At 47.0% G+C, this 17,454-nt stretch overlaps 1 protein-coding gene across 1 annotated transcript in view; it reads right to left on the minus strand.

Annotated features, from left to right (window-relative positions):
• The window catches only part of SLX9 (SLX9 ribosome biogenesis factor), a 58,944-nt gene that overhangs the window by 39,224 nt on the left and 2,266 nt on the right, over positions 1-17,454 (minus strand). The window lies entirely within an intron of this gene.

Genomic DNA, 17,454 nt, shown 5'->3' on the forward strand with positions numbered 1-17,454 from the left:
CTGGATGGACCCAAGGCCTATTCTGTACTTTCCTGAGCTTAGACTAGAGTATATGACTGTGTCCTGCTCTGTTCCCATGCCTTACCCAAATAGAGGGAGGAGGAGAGAGGTTCCTAATTCTGACCTTCAGGACACGAGCAGATATATCTATCAGCTCACCTCTGCAGCTTCCAGGAGGACAATCTTCCCTCTAAAGTTACCTCCAAAGTACATTTACTGCTTTCACGTTCTGTGTCCCTTCCTTGGGTTGGTCTGGATGCTATTCATATGTTAGATCTCCTCATTCAATGTTGCAAAGAAAATACTATAACCTAACTGCATGAAGTTAGACCATACGCTTCACTGATACAGAAGGCCACAATGTTGTTCCAGGTATTGAGGTACAATAAAAACATGGAGGAATGGCTTGCTTAAGTATCTGTCAGTGTTAATGAAAAGCAAAGGAATTCAGTTCTCATGCAAGGGTGTCTCTGGATCTGCACAATGCTCAGAAGACATTCGGTTAAAAAAGGTGGTAAGTAAAGCAGAGGAACAGCCACGGAGCAACAATTCTACCTGGTTTTTAATCTCAATTTAATCTCAATTTTTTTTTTTAATCTCAATTTTAAATTTAATCTCAACTTTTAGTGAGCTACGGTAATGTGGTGGGTTGACTATAGCAAGCTGCCAGCTGTCCACCCAGCTACTCCCACACTCCACCCCTCAACAGGACAGGGGAAAACTAAGATGGAAAGTTCATGGGTTGTGGTAAACGACGGGAAGATCACTCACTAATTACCATCACAGGCAAAACAGACTCAACCTGGGGAAAATTAATTTAATGTATTGCCGATTAAAATAGAATCGGGTGGTGAGAAACTAAGACAGACACTAAAACACCTTCCCCCCCACACCGCCCTTCTCCCCAGGCTCAGCTTCACTCCTTCATTCCTGACTCCTCTACCTCCTACCCTGAGCAGTGCAGGAAGATGGGGAATGGGGTTACAGTCAGTCCATCACATGTCCTGTCTGCTGTTACTTCCTCCTCACACTCATCCGATGTGGTCCTCTCCATGGGCAGCTACAGGAGAACTTCTGCTCCACCTTCTCTGACCCTGGTATTCACAAGGCTGTTTCTCACTTTTCTTTCCTACTCCTCTGCCAGCCCAGTATTTTCACTCCTTCTTAATTCTATGTTTTCACCATCATGGTCAACGGATTTGACTGTGGCTGCAGTGGGTGCACTGGAGCTGTGTCCAGCACAGGCCAGCCCCAACCTCTCCCCCTGCTACTGAAACCTTGCCACCTAAACCCCATACAAGTGAACAGGCCAGCACCCTCTATTTTGGAAGAAGAAAAGGCATAAAGAAGTTATAATAATCCCATATGAACAGTATCTACACATTTCTATGCTATTTCTATACATAAAAACAGCTCACGTACAGGCACTAAAGCAACAAGTGCACCTGCAGCTGCAGAGGAATACATGTAAGCCCAGGCCCAGGGCCACAAATCACCAGCGTGAATCAAAAGCAACAGCGAGAAGCATCACTAACAAAAAGATGAAAGTGCCACTGAAGGAAGCAACTTAAATTCAAAATCATGATTTCTGTTAGCAGAATTCCTGCAGACTGCAACAGCCTTCCCCTACCTCACTGCAACAGGCACACCAGGTTACGTCAACTTAAAAGAGCATTGCAAAATAACTACTGGATATATAGACACAGCCTGTACCCATCGCAGCTGGGAAGCCCATTCCTAGTTACCTTAGAACACTCAGTGACCCAAATTTACAAATAACCTTTATTTTGAAAGGAAGGAGAGGAAAACAGATGTAAGTAAAAAAAAAAAAAAATTAAAACCCCATGTAGCCAGGAAATGCAACAGAAGAGAATCAGCCCAGGGCATGCACACGCACAGCCATATTACACCCAGGACAGCCACAGAAGCCAAAATTCCTTAAGCAGCTCTATTGATTTTCTGTGTGTCCTCCGTGCACAGTCGAGCACACAGCACCAGTGGGCCAGGAAACTACTCTGTCTCCCCCATTTCCCCTGGGACATTCTGCCATGGACCCTCTGAAACACCACGTTTCATTGTAGTTCTTTAATATTATCGCTAAATACAATGCTTTCAAGAGTACCTTCCAGCTGACAGTCATTCCTTGCTTGATAGCCTATTCTTCTCCTGCATGATCCATTTTCTGTGGGGTTTGGCCTCAGAGGGCAACTAAGAACCAGGCTGTAGCCGCTCTCCCGGCAGCTCCCGGGTACCCCTGGGTATGGCTCCCATGGGATGGGATACCTGTGTTCCTGCTAGAGCCTGGGGAGAATTAACCCTATCCCTGCCGGACCCAGGACATGTGGTTAGTTTCATGGCATACTGGTAACACTATTAGTTCAAGCTAAGCCTGTTACCATTTTAAACAACCCATGATATTTCAGTAACCACTGCATTTAATCCTTCCATAGTCTAGTTTCCTACGTTTAGCTTAGACAATGTCCATTGAGATTTACAGTGTTAAAAAATCCATTAAAAAAAAAACCAAAAACTCCCAAAAAACTTACTTCCTTTCTATAAGCCATTTGACTAAAAAGCTAAACCCAAATGATGTGCCATTACCAGTTATGCCACATATAAGCATCAATAATGCCACTTTTGAAGCAATGAAATGGGTAAGCAGACCTTCCGCTGGTGCACACGTTTTTACCCAAGCATAAAGAACACTTTTGTCCATAAAATGCTCACAAAGACTCTTCGAATAACAGGCAGAGATTAACTCCTGGCTCCGAGACCGGTGTAACTGGCAGAACTTTGGTTTCTTTGATGATGGGTCGATCTACAGGACACCAGGCCTGCTGGCAACAGGTGGGGGAAGCCTTACCCAAAGGGGAACAAGGATCCTGGGACAAGAGTTAGCAGGGCTCATTGAAAGGGCTTTAAACTAGCTTTGAAGGGGGATGGGGATGAAACTGGGATTGCTAAAGCGGAGCCTGGGAGCAGCATGCCAGTGCTGGTGCCTAGAAGTACTACCAAGGTCTTGCAGCCCATTGTCTCAGTGGAGGTGGCGGATGGTGATCCATGCGGTAGCGAAGACATGAGGGGTAGTGATAGGCTGGCAACTACAGAAGGGTCTGAGCACAATCAGGTGGGAATTAGGGCTCGTCCCCCCCAAAAAAGTAGAGGACGATTAGCCCAGCTGAAGTGCATCTGAATGAATGCACGCAGTTTGGGCAACAAACAGGAGGAGCTGGAGGCCATTGTTCAGCAGGAAAACTATGATATAGTTGCCATCGCAGAAACGCGGTGGGAAGACTCACACAACTGGAACGCTGCGATTGATGGCTACCAACTCTTCAGAAGGGATAGGCAAGGAAGGAGAGGTGGTGGGGTGGCCCTCTATGTTAGGGACAGATTTGGATACCTAGAACTTAACAATGTGAATGACAGTGTAGAGTGTTTATGGGTTAGAATCAAGGGGAAGGCCAACAAGGCAGACATCATGGTGGGAGTTTCTTACAGACCCCCCAACCAGGATGTAGAAGTCAATGAAATATTCTAACAGCAACTGGCAGAGCTCTCGTGATCACTCACCCTTGTTCTCGTGGGGGACTTCAACTTCCCAGATATCTGCTGGAAATATAACACAGCAGAGAGGGAACAGTCCCGGAGGTTCCTGGAGTGTATGGAAGACAACTTCCTAACACAGCTGGTGAGAGAGCCAACCAGGGAAAGCGCCCTACTGGACCTGCTGCTTGTGATCAGAGAAGGTCTTGTGGGGGATGTAAAGGTTGAAGGTCGTCTTGGGCAGAGTGATCACGAAATCATAGAGTTTTCAATTCTTGGAGAAGCAAGACAGGGAGCCAGCAGAACTGCCACCTTGGACTTCCGAAGGGCAGACTTTGGCCTCTTCAGGAGCATGGTTGAGAGTGTCCCTTGGGAGACAGTCCTGAAGGGCAAAGGTGCCCAGGAAGGCTGGTCATACTTCAAGGAGGAACTCTTAAAAGCACAGGAGAAGGCCATCCCCAGGTTCCGTAAAACGAGCCGACAGGGAAGAAGACCAGCCTGGCTAAATAGAGAGCTTTAGCTGGACCTCAGGAATAAAAGGAAAGTCTACAATCTCTGGAAAAGGGGGTTGGTAACTTATGAGCAATATCAAGGTGTAGTGAAGCTATGCAGGGGGAAAATTAGAAGGGCAAAAGCCCAAGCAGAACTTAACTTGGCCACTACAGTTAAAGATAACAAGAAGAGTTTTTTTCCATATATCAATAAAAAAAGGAAGGCTAGGGAAAATGTAGGCCCACTGATGAATGAGGTGGGTGCCTTGGTGGCGAAAGACACAGAGAAGACGGAGTTGCTGAATGCCTTCTTTGCTTCCGTCTTCACTGCTAAAACTGTCCCTCATGAATCCCAGACCCTGGAGACAAGGGGGAAGGTCTGGAGAGAGGAAGACTTTCCCTCTGTAGAGGAGGACCGGGTTAGAGACCACTTGGCCAAACTAGACATACATAAGTCCATGGTTCCTGATGGGATGCACCCACAAGTGCTGAGAGAACTGGCAGATGTTATTGCTGGGCCACTCTCCATCATTTTTGAGAGGTCTTGGAGAACAGAAGTGCCTGAAGACTGGAGAAAGGCAAATATCACTCCAGTCTATAAAAAGGGCAAGAAGGAGGACCTAGGGAACTACAGGACAATTAGTCTCACCTCCATCCTGGGAAGGTGATGGAGTGACTTGTTCTGGATGTCATCTCCAAACACCTTAAATAACAGGAAGTTATTGGAAGTGGTCAACATGGATTTACCAAGGGTAAATCATGCTTGACCAATCTGATAGCCTTCTCTGATGTTATAACTGGATGGCTGGATGAGGGGAGAGCAGCAGATGTCATCTACCTTGACTTCAGCAAGGCTTTTGACACTGTCTCCCATAACATCCCCATTAGAAAATTAAGGAAGCGTGGGCTAGATGAGGGGGCAGTGAGGTGGATTGAGAACTGGCTGTGTGACAGAACTCAGAGGGTTGTAATTAATGGAGCAGGGTCAAGCTGGAGGCCTGTAACCAGTGGTGTCCCCCAGGGGTCAATACTCGGCCCAGTCCTGTTCAACGTATTCATCAATGACCTGGACGAGGGACAGAGTGTATCCTTAGCAAGTTTGCTGATGATGCCAAACTGGGAGGGCTGGCTGACACTCCAGAAGGCTGTGCCGCCATCCAGCGTGACCTGGACAGGCTGGAGAGCTGGGCAGAGAAGAACTTAATGAGGTTCAATAAAGGCAAGTGTAGGGTCCCGCACCTGGGAGGGCAGAACCCCAGGCACCAATATAGGTTAGGGGTGGACCTGCTGGAAAGCACTTCTGAGGAGAAGGATCTGGGAGTCCTGGTGGATAGCAAACTTTCCATGAGCCAGCAATGTGCCCTTGTCGCCAAGAGGGCCAATGGAATCCTGGGCTGCATAGGGAAGAGTGTGGCCAGTAGGTGGAGGGAGGTCATTCTCCCCCTCTACCCTGCACGGGTGAGGCCACAACTGGAATACTGTGTCCAGTTCTGGGCTCCCCAGTTCAAGAGAGACAGGGAACTACTGGAGAGAGTCCAACGTAGGGCAACAAAGATGATTAAGGGATTGGAGCATCTCCCTGATGAGGAAAGGCTGAGAGAGCTGGGGCTCTTTAGCCTGGAGAAGAGAAGGCTGAGGGGAGACCTTATCTATGTTTACAAGTATCTCAAGGGTGGGTTGAAGGGGGATGGAGCCGGACTCTTTTCAGTGGTTCCCAGTGACAGGATGAGGGACAACGGGCACAAGCTGGAACATAGGAAGTTCCATTCAAATATGAGGGAAAACTTCTTCACGGTGAGGGTGACAGAGCCCTGGAACAGGCTGCCCAGGGAGATGGTGGAGTCCCCTTCTCTGGAGATCTTCAAGACCCGCCTGGATGCAGTCCTGAGTGATGTGCTCTGGGCAATCCTGCTGTAGCAGGGGAGTTGGACTAGATGATCTCCAGAGATCCCTTCCAACTCTGACAATTCCATGATTCTGTGATCCGTGAATACTTCTCTATCCCAAGGATTCTCTAAGCAGAATGGCTTTCAGCACAGGAGCCAGCACTATACACTATTTCTTAAGTGTCTGTTGCATCAATGGTAGCCTGAGAGAAGGAGACAGCTCCAGGACAGTATCATGTTTTCCCATAATTATAACCTATGGGCCATTAGTATTTTAACTGAAGGATTACAGATTATCTGGGAGTGAGCGCCCCTATTAACCTACTGTATAATTTAAAAAATAAAAACAAACAAAACCTCAAGCAACTAGACCTGCTACCATACCAATAAAAAATAACTTACATAGAATAATACCACAGATCCCACTTAGTCTGAATTACAGACATCACCTCGTGAGAGATCTACCATTAAATACACAACCTGTAATTCAAATAAGGCCTACATTAGCAGGGCAGAGATTTATCTCTCGATAAATCAGAAATCTGATTTATGTAGATGACAATCCTAGTGTAGAAACCCTTGGAAAGAATACCGAAGCAAAATAACCTTCCTCACACAGGTATTTCCCAGGGGTATTAGCAGAGGAAAGAGGAGGCTGACTTATTCCTGCACCCCAAAAGCATGTCAAGGTAAGTCAAAAGGAGCAACCCAGAAGGAGACCTCTCATTTCATCCACCTTTTACCAGCCTCTACCAATTTTTTAAGTAGCATGGCTATTAAATATTAAACTCCCAGGATGCATATTTCAGAACAATGTTTGACAACTTGACACAACTCCGTACCAATGCTGGTGACAATGGAAGGGCTCTGACTTCCAGAGCTGTCAATGTGCTGTCTCCATAAGCACTTCTTCATCCCTCTCGGGATTCAGTTGCTCAATTCATGCAGTGGTAAACGGTTCCTTCTCTTGCCCCAGGAGAGGGTTTCGTTACTGGGACTTGTGCTGGGTGGTATATTTGCCATGGGTGCAGAACTATGCCTCCTCTCTCTTTGTAGCATTTATAACATGATTATGCCAAAGCTGTAATAGCAAAGACATGGATTTTGGTTCATAACCCTCTTTTGTAACACTCCAGCTTCAGGACTCTCCTAAGCAGGGCTATATATTTTTGTGTAAGTAAGGACATCTGACCACTTAAAACTGATTTAGCAGGAGAATACCAGGCTAGAGAATACCAGACTAGATTAGTATTCTTTTCTAGCTCTGGGAATCATAATCACACAGAGCAAGACATGGTGTGACATGCAAGCTGCCATGCCTGTCACACCTGACCAGGAAGGCAAGAAGGTACACTAGCCCCAAATTCAGCAAGCCCTTCAGTGGCACAAGGAACCGACACATTTGACCTGAAAAGCACATTCTTGAGCACCCAGCTTTTACAAAAGCCAGAGGAAAGCTTCACAAAAGCACAAAGCGGCACCCCAGAAGCTTCTCTAAATGAGCTCCCAGTCCCTCACTGAGTCCTACCCTCCTTTTCAGCCACCCAGGGTCAATACAGCCCACAAAGAAGCACTTCAAGGCTATTCCAGGGCAGGCATGCACCTTCCACCATCGCTAGCAGTGAACATGCAGCAGGCACAGCCATGGGAACCAACCATAATAAGAAATTACAGGGATCTGACACATCGTTCAAACTCCTAAGACTCATTTCAGGCTCTTCCCAGTACCGACAGCCTCCTCTCCCTGAAGCAAACTGCAAACATCTTGGCAGCTTCGGGCACTCTGGAAAATGTTACTGTGTTTGTGTAGTGTTCAGTATCCACGACCACTAGCTAATTGAAGGATTTTTTTTTTTTAAATGTTAATTTTAAGAACAAGGATTTAGACACAGCTAGAGGGAGGAGAAGAAAAAAAAAAGTTAATTACTCCCATAAATATTAACATAACTGAGTCCCATGATCTGGCAGAAGGCACTCACAACATGGAAATGGTCTATGTCCAGAAGAGAAGTCAAAGCACTGAAGCACTGCAAGTTTCAGGTGCTCATTTAGCTCTTTTTGTTTAGTTGCACTGAGTAATTAAAGTGGAGTTTCATACAGCTATTCTCACTGCTGGCACTACACTGCACAGACAATAAATTGTTAAACTAGTTTTAAGCAGGGTGGATTTTTTTACTTTTTAAAAATTATTTTTTTTATTTAAGGCACCAGTGGCCTTAGCTTTCAGTAGGATTCCCATTGCAAATTCTCCCAGAAGCTACCCACAGAAGGTCACTGTCCTCCATTTCAGGCAGTCCCCACAGCTCTTCACCTCTGCTGGAGAACTTGGTCAATTTGACTCTTGAAGTAAGGTCCCACTGATTTTCACCTTTTGGACAGGAGCAACAGAAGAGCTCTCTGGCTTCAAGGAAGTCTCCTCCTTCTCAGTGGCACCAGTTCAGGCTCTCACCGCGGTGCATCACACCAGTCAGGGCACAGTGACAGACAGGGTTAGTTACAGCTCAGCTCAAGGCATGGAAGTGAGCAATGCCTTTTGGACCACGCTTCTGAAAACAGGCAGAGGAACTGCTCCCCCAGTCAATGTAATAAAGACAAATACAGTGCCCTTCACAGCCCTTTCTGGAACCCAAGTCACTAACCCAGGGGTTGGGGCAGAAGTATAGAGCATCGCTTTGCCTGTTTAATCTCTGCCCAGCATTTCCCCTTTCCCGGGAATCTTTGCTTTCTTACAAATTCTTTTAATGGAGGTTTCAAGCATTTTCATTCACAATGTCAGAGAAAACATCAGCTTATGGTGGGAAGCTTACTGATCTTGTCTGCTGGGTGGCTGAAGATACAGTAGAGGTAAGAACACAAAAGAGAAATGAGGAACTGCGAAAACGGTTGCTGGCTTTCCTGAGCCCTTCTTCTCCCCACATCCCTCAAGCCTGCACAGGAAGGGGAGGAGCTGGTCTCTACCCGAGGCTGGATGCCCACTGGCACGCATCATTTTCAATCTGTTGGGGCAAGAAACAAGGTATACAGGAGAGATACTCCATCTGCCCCAAGACCACAAAAACCATCCACCACTGCCACCCGCATTGGGGCAGCAGATGAGTGGGACAGGCTGAGAGCACAAGTTCAAGCGATCAAGGCTGAGCTTTATGGTGGGAGGCTTCTTGCCCAAGCGAGTCAGGACAAGCTGGATCAAGCGGGAGGCATTGTGTGTTGCAGGCCAGCGTTGGGAAACTGAGACAGCACCTACGCGAGCTGGGCAGCCAGGATGGAAAAGCCCATAAAAACAGGACTGGGGCTGACCTGCTGGAGAGCAGCTCTGAGGAAAAAGACCTGGGAGTCCTGGTGGACAATAGGATGACCATGAGCCAACAATGTGCCCTTGTGGCCAAGAAGGCCAATGGCATCCTGGGGTGCATCAGGAAGAGTGGGACCAGCAGGTCAAGGGAGGTCATCCTCCCCCCTCTACTCTGCCCTGGGGAGGCCCCATCTGGAGCACTGGGTCCAGTTCTGGGCTCCCCAGTTCAAGAAGGACAGGGAACTGCTGGAGAGGGGACAGCAGAGGGCTACAAAGATGATTAGGAGTCTAGAACATCTCTCTTATGAGGAAAGGCTGAGGGACTTGGGTCTTGTTGGTCTGGAGAAGACAAGACTAAGGGGGGATCTGATCAATGCCTATAAATACTTAAAGGGAGGGTGTCAGGAGGATGGGGCCAGTCTTTTTTCAGTGGTGCCCAGTGACAGGACAAGAGGAAATGGGCACAAACTGGAACACAAGAAGTTCCATCTAAACACGAGGAGGAACTTCTTCCTGTGAGGGTGGCAGAGCCCTGGAAGAGGCTGCCCAGGGAGGTGGTGGAGTCTCCTTCTCTGGAGACATTCAAACCCCGCCTGGACATGTTCCTGTGGAACCTGCTCTGGGTGGACCTGCTTTGGCAGGGGGTTGGACTAGATGTTCTCCAGAGGTCCCTTCCAACCCCACAGCATTCTGGGATTCTGGGATTTATCCAAGCTGCAATAGGTGAAGGCTCTTTTAAAGCCATGTTAATATCCAGTCCCCACCCACGAAAGCAGGAAATCTGAGCTCAAACACGGCTCAAACTGCTGCTCCTCCTAGGGCAGCATCCACATGCCAAGTAGAGTTTTTCAAAGTTGTTAAAATCATTTCAGTGCAACACCACAAGGGCATCGCCAATAGGCTACCTCTGACATCAGCTTAAGGCAGGCCATTTCAATGCTCCCAAAATTCACACGGACTGAAGCCTGGGCAGCTAATAACAAAGACAGATGGAGCAGGAACATCTTGTCATTTTGGACTAGCACAGCATGTTGCGTTTTACACACACATTGGAGATGCTACAGCCGCTCCTCACAGGCCGCTCACTGTCATCCTCAGTTTGCAGAGCAAAATGTTTTCACCTTTCCATCTGAGGAGTGTTACAATGGGGAACAGCTTGAGAAAGGCGCTCTGCACAAAACAAACACAAGATGGGCGTGACAGCTGCCAGCACAGAATTAAATGCTGGAGAAAAGTGACAGCAGCAGAATCGTGAAGCTCCAGCAGCTTTCCACACCTGGGATGTGGCAAATGACCAACACAAGCAGAAGATTTAAAAATACCCCAAACTTGCATTAAGAAAAAGCAGTAAAGGCTTAAAACCGATATTCAGAAAGGATGCGTTCATTAAAACAAGCAGGATTAATTTATTTTTTTTCAATTCTTCAATTGCTAAACACTCCAACATGCCTGAAAAGAAAAAAAAAACACCAAAAACACACCAAAAAACACCCCACCACCACCCCCAAAAAAACAAAAAAACAAAACAAACAAACAAACAAAAAAACAAACAAAAAAAACCCACCAAAAAAACCACACACAAACAGGAAACCCCCAGCTTCATGAGGCCAGGCACTGCCCAACACCCAGGAAGGCAGAGCCAGAAGGGACGACATGGCAGGGCGGGCAGCGTGCTGCACGGGAGGTGAAGGAAAGGCCCAAAGCATATGCAGTGGGAAGGCTGCCGATGTCTTTGGCCTGTTCTTATGGACTCACACGACCCAAAATCTGCCTAAAGAAGGTGCACAGTGCTAGGATTAGACATGGCAGCAGGGCGGACTCACACCATACTCTGCAGAGTAACACAGCAAACATCTTCCCAGCAGAAACAACCTGCTCCTACCAACAGCACAATTCTAAGATTTGCACAGAAACAGCTCATGGAGAAACGTGATCGGGGTAAGGATGGAAGAGGAAGAACCATAATATTTTAAGGCCACAAACAAGCAGAAATGCAACAAGCAGGTAGGAATAAATTGTGGGACACAAAGATTTGCATCGCGTCAGAGCTCCTGAAGAGTAGTGGGGGACTAGTCACAGCTGCAATTCTGCAAGCAACACAATAAGGGATCCACTGCAGTGGCTACCGTGAGTCCAGACACTGCAGCAACAGCGATGCCAGAAGAGGAGAGGTCTTACAGGCATTCTAGCACATCACCCATTAAAAAAAAAAAAAAAAAAAAAAAAAAAAAAAAAAAAAAAAAAGGAAAGCAAATCATATTACATAAAGTTAGTGCCAACTGACCACAGCTTTTCTGCTTCTTATTTTAGGTTACAAAAGGAGAACAGAATTGGACAAGTGGCTGCAGAGCCCAAGGCGAAGGAAGCAGATATGTGACAGACGCAGCAAATCTGGAACACCAGAGCAGAAGCTGAGGTACAAACCAGAAGGGCACAGTCAGTGACTCTGCAGACAGAGGCTTGGCAACAGAAGAAACTCAGAGAGTATCTAAGGGAAAATGCAAGGCTGTACACAGCCTGCAGACTCCAGTAATTCCAAGCCATCAGGTTCCTGCTTGGCCTGATTTTATTCTCTCCTGTGTCTCCAAGCTACTCTTGCCACAACCTCAGAAATCAAGGTGACAAGCTAAGGTTTTGCAAGCAATTCTGAAGTGGTAGCACTTGCTGCCATTGCACTTTTGCTTTCTCAACAATACATCTTGTCACAGTTCCCTTCTGGAGAAGCTGAAAAGAAAGCAGGAAGTTGCCAGTCCAGTTGTTCATATCATTCCACAACTGGTTACTGGTTCATCATCCAATCCGAAAAAAAAAAAAAAAAAAAAAAAAAAAAAGACATTTGCAGGCAACTGTTTTGCAAGAGCCATGCTTGAACAGGCTCTTGCTTCAAGGGGCAAGGAAGGGGCAAGGAAGGGGCAACCCCTCCATATGACAGGCCATTATTTCTAACTTAGTTGGAAACATTTAGGAAACATTTAATTCCTACACTACAGAGGCTCACCCAGATGAGATTTATTCACTCACATTAGTAAAGAGGTCCTAGCATGGATTAGATGCAAAGCATTTCATTTACATTACGTCAGTGGCTAAGTAAACTACACTGATAGGAAGCAATCATTCAGTGAGCAACTCACCATGGACTTAACTCTAGTGTTCACAGTGTTGTTGCTGGCTTTTGTTACCTATGAGCATGTGGAAATCATCTGGAATCTGGTGTTAAGATGAGCTAATGATTAAAGACAAGAAACAGAGCAGGAGAAAGTAGCTGCAGCAGGTCTGCTTCACAATACAACATGGCTAAGAGCTCCCCGTATTAAAATACTTTCCATTTTAGACCACTGTCTTTCTACCGTCACACATGCAAGATTCACCTAAAATGAATTCCATTTTGGTGACTTTTTTTATTACAGTTCCACCCTCTCCTTCTCATGCCACAAGAATTACTGGTGCCAGAACAGCCTAACATGATACCTCACACAGATCACAAGCAGCACGCTGAATCAGCCTTGCATCTAAGGGAAGCAACAAGACCATTACATGAGAGTACCTTACACTTTGAGAGGGCACCCTGCCTGTACCAGGAAACAAAATCCTCAGAAAAAAGGGGCCTTTGGTTGGCAAGAACCAACACCACCAGTTTGTCCTCCCAAAACAAGGGGCCTCTTTCCATCCCCTTTCAGCCTCAGCACACACCTGTGCAGACACACATAACTACTCATGTTAACCAAGATACTAACCAGCTCCCTCACCATGCAGCTTCCAGGCTTCCATCACACCCTGCCTCGCTGCCTTCCCCCAGCTGAAGAGCCCGGGGCTTTTGCTTTAGGAACAACTAAATGGGCATCCCACGCCTCTGAGCAGCCTTGCTGCGCTTCTCTGAACCTTTGCTGGTCTGCTACATCATTTTTGAGATGAGAGGACCAAGGCCACCCATAGCATCAAATAGCCCCATGTACCACAGATTTCTTTATGGAGCATAACAATGCTCTCCAGGCCATTCTCTTTTCCTCCTACTTCCCAGGAGCCAATTTGCTTTTCTGACCACTGTTGAGCTCCAAGCTGACATCTTCTAAAATCTAACCCAATTCCAACCTTTTTCTCAGGCTAGATTTTAATTGGAAGAGACTAGACCTGTAGAATGAACCACAGGTAAAAATTCAGTACACAGGGATATTTTTCATTTGCGGTATCAGCTGATTTTACAGGTACTCCAAACAATTCAGTGAATTCAAAATGTCACCTCTCTGTCTCCTGTCCAAGCTGCCCTGACTGTCTTGTTAGAGCCCCACAGTTCAGGCAGCCTTTCCCCCACCACACCCAAGGCCCTCGCTCACACATCTCCCCACACTCCCATCCTTCTGCAGGCTGCTTTGAATGAAGACAGGACAACTTGAAACCTGCCTTAGGAACTTGGCACATGAGAAGGCAGTAATCCCCTTTGACAACAAAGCTGAACACAAACCCTGAGAAAAATGTCTGTCCAGGCCAGTCTGGGAGAGATGATCCTTCCTACAGATGTTAGTCCCAACCACTAATAGCATCTGAGACTTTCAAAGAAGTACCTGCAGCTTGCTTCTTCAGCTCTCCATCACCTCCTAAATCTAAGGCATTCAGAAGAACTGGGATATGGCAGAGCATAGTCAGCTCGTGGCAGACACAGGAACTTAACAGTGGAGTAAAACACACCTCCAGCTGCTGGACTAACAGTCCTCATTTACCTCTCTAAATTCCTGGCGTAGGAATAAAAAGATGACAGGAACCAAGAGTCACCTCATCTATTCCAGAGAAAATTAAGCAGAATAATTTGTCATGAGCACAGATACCTTCACAGCTGGACAAAAGGTAAAAAACTTCTGCAAAAGCTGCCCTGAGCGCCCAGGCCACGTGGGAGAGAGGAAGGAACCACGTCAAATAGGCTGAGGATGGACAGAGAGAAAGTAGAGAGCTAAAAAGTACATCCTTAGGCATAGATGGCAGAGAGGGAGGCCAAGGAACCCAAAAAAAGTAGCCAGCTGAAGATGCACCACCATAGTCACCAAGGACAAAGAGACAAGACAGAGAGGAAAGGGGACTCCACAACCCTCCAAGTCTTCCAGGCAGTCCCACAGGAGCAGGCCTGGCTTGCTCTTCCCCCCACCACCTCAAACTGGTCCAGGAGGAACTGCTGGCCCTGCACCATGCTCTAAGGAGACCAGGCTTTCCAGATCTCTTCTGCAGATCCAGCCAGCCACTCCCCTCTCTTGAACAGTGAGGGAGTGTGCTGACAGGTGGAGCCGCAAGCAAACATCATCACCTCTTCTTCCTCCACAGTGAGGTGGATTGAGAACTGGCTGTGTGACAGGACCCAAAGGGTAATGGTTAACGGAACAGGTTCAAGCTGGAGGCCTGTAACCAGTGGTGTCCCCCAGGGGTCAATACTTGGTCCAGTCCTGTTCAACGTATTCATCAGTGACCTGGATGAGGGGACAGAGTGTATCCTCAGCAAGTTTGCTGATGATACCAAGTTGGGTGGGGTGGCTGACACCCCGGAGGGCCGTGCTGCCATCCAGAGAGACCTGGACAGGCTGGAGAGCTGGGCAAGGAAGAACCTCATGAGGTTCAACAGGGAAAAGTGTAGGGTCCTGCACCTGGGGAAGAAGAATGTTAGGCACCAATACAGGTTAGGGGTGGACCTGCTGGAGCCAAGCTCCGAAGAGAAAGATCTGGGAGTCCCGGTAGACAGCAAAATGACAATGAGCAAGCAATGTGCTCTTGTGGCCAGGAAGGCCAACGGAATCCTGGGCTGCATAGGGAAGAGTGTGGCTAGTAGGTCGAGGGAAGTCATTCTCCCCCTCTACTCTGCACTGGTGAGGCCACAACTGGAATACTGCGTCCAGTTCTGGGCTCCCCAATTCAAGAGGGATAGGGAACTGCTGGAAAGAGTCCAGCGAAGGGCAACAAAGATGATTAAGGGATTGGAGCATCTCCCTTATGAAGAAAGGCTGAGAGAGCTGGGACTCTTTAGCCTGGAGAAGAGAAGGCTGAGGGGAGACCTTATTAATGCCTATAAGTATCTCAAGGGTGGGTTGAAGGAGGAGGGAGCCAGACTCTTTTCAGTGGTTCCCAGTGACAGGACAAGGGGCAACGGGCACAAGTTGGAACATAGGAGGTTCCACTCGAATGTGAGAAAGAATTTCACGGTGAGGGTGACAGAGCCCTGGAACAGGCTGCCCAGGCAGGTTGTGGAATCCCCTTCTTTGGAGATTTTCAAGACCCGCCTGGATGCAGTCCTGAGTAGCATTCTCTAAGCAATCCTGCTTCAGCAGGGGAGTTGGACTAGATGATCTATATGGTCCCTTCCAACTCTAAAAAAATATTCAGTGAAATTCAGTGAAATTCCTTACTTTTCCAGCAACAAGCAATCTCTCAAGCTCCCATATCCTTCTGGGCCAGCTCCACATCTAACAGCTTCAGAATTAGCAGAGAGCACACCAGCTCACATAGCTGCTCAGGCAGCTGCTCAGGCTCTGTCAAGACAAAAGTTAGGTCCCCCAGTTCAAGCACAAAGCCAAAATGTGAAAGCCCAAGTGGAGAAAGGAAGAGAGGCAGAATAGTAGGAAGGCCAAATATTTGACCTGGAAACATCTTATGCAGATACCTGAGACCAAGCTGCAATGCCATGAAAGCACAGCCATGGAGTGAGGTGCTGACTTTCTGGGAACTACACCTCCAAAAGCAGAGAGGATGCAGGCTCCAAGGAAGAGAGATAACAGAGCCAAAACCTTAACTGCTAGCAGGGCTTGATAACTCAGCAGAGTGTTTCCTGGCAGGTCCAAACCCTGTAACGGCTCTCTTGCCCTGCAGACCTCTTTAAGCCCACACTGAAGCCTTTCTGGCCATCCCTAAAGTGTCACATCATAAGGTCAAACTGTAACACAAAACACAAATAATGTGAAGCAATCTCAGGTAACGTGAGGCACATATACACATGCACATACATGGAGGACAGATATAAGAGCTTTCTCAACTGCCACATAGCATCCTTGACAGAAAAAAAGAATCTTCTTCAGACGTGAAAAGCACAGCAGATAGAGTAAGCCTATCTACAGTCTGCCAACTTGACCTTCTCTGAGCTTGAAACGCAAGTAGGAGAGAAATTCTTTTTTGTCTTGCAATTAAATCTTAAAATAACAATCTGTAAGAGAATCCTACCCTCCTGCCCTGTGCACTGAGCTAAGGGGGGATGGGAAGAAGGGGAGGGGAGGGTTGGAGTCAAGTTGAATTTCCTGCTGAACAGGCTCTCAACTGACAAGACATCCCAGGAGACAAAGCGCATCTGCCTAGAATCTCTTCTCTAACTCCAGGGTGTCTGCCATTGTATGCACAGCCTGGTTACTGTTCACTGAACTAACACAAAAAATGAACTGATTTCCATAATGAAAAAGCCTCCACATGGCTCCAGAGCGATACAAGAAGAAAGAGCACAGCAGCTTGAGAAGATTCAAAAAAAAAAAAAAAAAAAATCACTTTTTGCCTCATTGAACTGCAGTTTTGAGCCCCCAAATTAACAGCTATTTTTAGCTGATCATCTGGAAAGTCCAAGGGAGCACAAAGCATTGGGGTGAGCACCACTGTCTGCAGGAAGCAGCTGCTGGCAAGTAGTCTCAAGAGAGGGTTAAACAGTCAGTCAGGCACCACACATCTGCATCATCAGTACTGCACAGGGACCAGCAGCAAAGGTCTATTTATAAACCAGACTTGTACAGCTGTAGCCTGCAATGAAAGACTAGGATCGCATGCTGTCAGCCTGCAACAACATGCTGTCTAATTTAACTAAAGAGATGGCTATGTTCACATGCACACATATATGCACACATGTCCTTTGAACAATGAGCTCAATGCTTTGAAAACAATACATTTCACCAAGGTTTCTGCACAGAGCACAAGCATGTCCAGCAAACGTGTCCTCACACAACCTTCCCATTCCCTTACTCTGTGACCAAACATGACCAATGGGCTATGGCTTCTACTGCTCACCACTGCTCGGGTAGCCACTGGCCTTTGCGTGGTTATGGGGTTTGTTTGTAGCCCCAGACATGAAAACAAAGTCACTGTAGCAGTATTAATCTGCATAGAGAGAAGAAAATAATTTAGTTTGCAAACAAGCTATTTGGGAATCACAGGCATCTTCTGCACCAGGACAGCTTGCTGTGCCATCAGGTTCCATTTTGAGAGGTGAAACCCGGTTTCAGATAAAAAGCAC

The sequence above is a fragment of the Numenius arquata genome, chromosome 3, assembly GCF_964106895.1.
Source record: "Numenius arquata chromosome 3, bNumArq3.hap1.1, whole genome shotgun sequence".
In the NCBI taxonomy this organism is placed as follows: domain Eukaryota; kingdom Metazoa; phylum Chordata; class Aves; order Charadriiformes; family Scolopacidae; genus Numenius; species Numenius arquata.